Here is a 4,510-nt window from a genome sequence, read left to right on the forward strand (position 1 = left end):
TTAAATTGTGCATTATCTGGTTTGTCTTAGTGTCATGAGGTCTGCATTCTTCTTCTTTTACCAACAATTTGCTTAGTCTCTATAATCTCTATACTATTTGGATGTGAGACCCCTGGGAAGTAGTAAAATTTAGTTGAGTTCATGAAAGTCACAGTGAAAGGAAAGAGACCTTCTCTCATTGGTATAAGTAATGGCAAGAAAGCAGTCATCTGTAAGACAGGAGTTGAACCCCCCCAAGCCTCGCCACCTGGGACACCCTGATTTTAGCCTCCCTAGGTTCAAGATATGTGGGAAAGAAATTTCTGTTGCCTCAAGCCTCTGTGCTATTTTTTGCTGTAGCCACAAAAAATGGATGAGCCATGGAGGTGAAATATAGCAACTGGATGTTCTTTTGTTAGTAAGTTCACTATCAATGTGGCTTCTCTGGCATCATTAGAAAAGTTTGCTTGTGTAGTTGAATACCTGGTGGGAGGTTGTTAAAGATAATGAGAAAAAATGGGGTAGAGACAAGATGTAGGACAAATTAGATCTTCAAGTGGAAAAATGATGATTTGATCTATTTATATAAATGTACTCTGTTCAACTCTTCTCCTGTGGAATTATTGATCTTCTACAGAAATATATCCCTGCAGAGGACATTGTGTCTGTTGTTCCCCTGTAGGATACCCTACCATGGAGACAAGATGGTGGAGTTCTCCCTGGCCACAGCCATCACCACCATCCATAGTGCTTCATGAGATTTATTTTATTATGCTAGGGTCTATTTCATGTATTTATGTGCACCATGAATATGCAGTACTGAAGAAAGCCATAGATAAACAGAAACCAGAATTACAGGCACAGTGTGGGTGCTGGAGCCTAAACCCAGTCCCTCTCAAGGAGCAGTAAGTTTTCTTCACTACTGAGCCATCACTCCAGCAACCACACCACCAATATTCCTTATGTGTATATCAAAACTTATGCCAATAATCTTATCTGCTCCAGAGTTAGAAGTTACACTTTTTTTTTCATTTCTGCATATTTCACTCACATCATGTTGCTGCCCTGTGCCATTGCCATCCTGTAATATTGGATTTGTAGAACCAGCCCCTTCATGTGCTCCAGCAGTTCATCCATAAGGTAGATGTTGGCATGAACTAATTCAAAGCCCTGTATCTGTGTTTGAGACGTATCTGATATGATCAGCCTGGCAGCTCTCCCACTCTCACATTCTTGGGGTTAGCCCTGATACCAGGACCAGCTCTATCCTGCTTCCCAAGTGAGGTGCAGGCATCCTCTCTCAAGTGTTGCATCTGGTGAGTAACATGGCTAGTTCTCCTGCTCTTATGACCTCATGTCAAGCCATCCTGTCTTGCATAGGTGGCAACAGAGAGGGATGAAGAAAGGCATCTCTCCCTCATCTTCAGCACTGCCCAGCAGAAAAGAAGCAGAGCCAGTTCTCCTGTGCTCATGCTCTCAGTGCTAGTTCACCTGCAACCCCAATATACAGGACTAGAACTACTGTGTTACACTGTTGAGGTACATAGCCCACTCTCCTGGGTGCTGCAGCAGGTGGGGGGCAGGGTCAGCTTTCCTACTTCTATGACCCCAGAGAAAGCTCTCCTGTATTCCAAAGGTGTCAAGAGGTGAGAGTGGAGGAGGGTATCTCTGACATACCCTTGCTGCTATAAGGCAGACAAGTTGCAGGGCCAGCTCTCTCATGCTCACATCCTCAGGGCCAGCTCACCAGCACCTTCACATACAGAGTCAGCTCTATTGTGTTGCCTGGGTAAGGTACAGGGGTCTGTCTACTCTTCTAAGTACTATATCAGGTGAAGGACAGGGCCAGTTCTCCTTGTAGCATATTGTTGAGGGACAAGTGGGGAGGAGGCTATCTCGTCCTGAGAGATAAGTGGTAGGAACAACTCTGCATGCTCAATCATGTTTTCAGGGCCAGCTTTCCTGCTCTTAATATTCTCCCATGATCCCCAAGTTAGGTGTGAGGCCAATTCTATACAGCTCTCAGACATAAACATTCCTCTGGTCACTGGCCCAGACAAGGATTTTCGTGATAACAGACCATCTGCTGCTGAAGGGCCACATGCCCAGAAGTGCTCCCTGGAGGCACAAAGGCTAGGACCCCACCATTGTTCTAGATGGCATTACCAACTACTCACAGCAGGCTGTTTGTTCCCAGTCTGCTTGAGTATCCAGTATCCAGATCTCCATCTCTTCATTGTGCACACTTTCCTTCCTTCCTTCCTTCCTTCCTTCCTTCCTTCCTTCCTTCCTTCCTTCCTTCCTTCCTTCCTTCCTTCCTCCCTCCCTCCCTCCCTCCCTCCCTCCCTTACCTTCCTTTCTTTTTTTCTTCCTTCCTTCCTTCCTTCCTTCCTTCCTTCCTTCCTTCCTTCCTTCCTTCCTTCCTTCTTTCCTTTCTTTCCTTCTCTCTCTTCCTCTCTCTCCCTATCTCCCTTTCATTTTTCAAATTTTTTATTCCGATTACTGCCCCCTATTAGTCCATTCCTATGTTTCTCCTTTCCTTCTCCTCTGAGAGGGTGGAGGCCCATTTGAGTATCCTCCCACGATGGCAAATTGAGGTCTCTGAGTGTCTGGAGTCATCTCAGGAGTGCTATGTCTCACTTGTGCATTATGGTTCCAAGCCTCATGGTCCCAGTCTGGTGATTGCCTCAGGCTCACAATTCACTGGGACACCCAAGTGGCTCATTGCAAACTTCATCTGTCTTGGACTTACTCCTCATGAGGCTCATGGTTCTAGGCATGATTCTTCTTGTCTCAGGCTTGCTCCTTGTCCTGGGAGACAATCTGGGCCTACCAGGTCACAGACTGTTGGTTGTCTCAGGCTAGCTCCGTCTAGGCCAAATGACACCAGATTCACTTTTCTCAGGGACTGTTATGATATTAATTATTCAGATGTTTACAGGTCAGAGCACTGAGCATAGAAATAGCCTTTCTCCTCTCTGGCACCTACTGACACATGTGTCACAGTAGCTACTCCTGCAATACCTCTAGGGGCAGGAAGAAGTTAGATTTTTTTTATTATTTCTGCTATGATAGATAACTTTTTATTGGATATTTTCTTTATTTACACTTCAAATATTATTCCCTTTCTTGTTTCACTACCTGAGACCCCCCTATTCAATCTCCCTCTGCCTGCTTCTATGAGGGTGCTCTTCCTCTCACCCATCCACTCCTGCCTCACTGCCCTAGCATTCCCCTATGCTGGGACATCGAGCCTTCACAGGACCAAGGGCCTTTTTTCCCACTGATGCTGGACAAGGCCATCCTTCTTGCACACACCCGACTCGCCAGCAAAAAGACGCTGTAACAGGATCCTTCTGCACATGTTTATTGGGAGAGCTTGATTGCAGAGGCAAAGAGACCCCAAGCCCAGAACTGGTGCTGCTTATAAAGGCCTAGGAGAGGCATGTCTCACACCCGGATTGGTTGTGCTTGGGTTATGATTATGACCTCATTTGCATGCTTATGTCTGATTGGTTAACTTCTCTCTCATCTGATTGGTTAATTCTCAAAACCTCATCTTGGCAAAAGAACTTTACTGCCTATGTATGCATGGTGGCCAGCAGTAGCCAACTGCCACTCTGCAACGGCACATGTAGCATACATCCTCTGCTACATATGAGGCTAGAGCCATGGATCCCTCCATGTGTTCTCTTTGGTTGGTGGTTTAGTCCTTGTGAACTCTGGGGGTTCTGAGTGATTGATATCATTGTTCTTTCTATGGGGTTGCAAACCCCTTCAGCTCCTTCAGTCCTTCCCTTAACTTTTCCATTGGGGTCGCCACTCTCAGTTCGATAGTTGACTGCAAGTCTCTGCATCTGTAATTGGTCAGACTCTGGTAAGGTGGTTTTCGTTGTTTTTCCAGAAAGATATAATAAAGTTAAAATAAAATATAGAACGTACCCATTCCTCATAAAATAGCAAGTAATGGCTGCATAATAAGCAAATAAAGACGTGGATGCTCATAGTGATTTATTGGATGGAACACAGGGCCCCCAATGGAGGAGCTAGGGAGCTAGAGAAAGTACCCAAGGAGCTGAAGGGGTCTGCAACCCCATAGGTGGAACAACAATATGAACTAACCAGTACCCCCAGAGCTTGTGTCTCTAGATGCATATGTAGCAAAAAAAAAAAAAAAAAAAAAAAGGCCTAGTCGGCCATCAATGGGAAGAGGGGCCCCTTGGTATTGCAAACTTTATATACCCTAGTACAGGGGAATGCCAGGGATAAGAAGTGGGAGTGAGTGGGTAGGGAAACAGGGCAGGGGGAGGTTATAAGGGACTTTTGGGATAGCATTTGAAATGTAAATGAAGAAAATATCTAATAAAAAACTGAAAATAAAATAAAATAAAGCTTCTAATCTCACAAAAAGAAAGAAATTTAATGAGCTTTTAGAATTACAATAAAAAGAGAAATATAGGCTTGAGAAAAATTTGCAATCAAGGAAAAAAATTCCCATCCAAGGATAAAGCCAAAGGTGTGCACTTTGATA

General features: G+C 44.7%; 1 non-coding gene across 1 annotated transcript; it reads right to left on the reverse strand.

The window, feature by feature from the left end:
• Positions 1–2,886: 2,886 nt before the first annotated feature.
• On the reverse strand, positions 2,887–3,016 carry LOC115031818 (small nucleolar RNA SNORA17). The gene has a single exon (XR_003837478.1). It is a non-coding gene; the product is annotated as a small nucleolar RNA SNORA17 (small nucleolar RNA).
• Positions 3,017–4,510: the final 1,494 nt, after the last annotated feature.

Source organism: Mus caroli, unplaced genomic scaffold (assembly GCF_978045245.1).
Source record: "Mus caroli unplaced genomic scaffold, Mus_caroli_1 scaffold_10, whole genome shotgun sequence".
Lineage (NCBI taxonomy): Eukaryota > Metazoa > Chordata > Mammalia > Rodentia > Muridae > Mus > Mus caroli.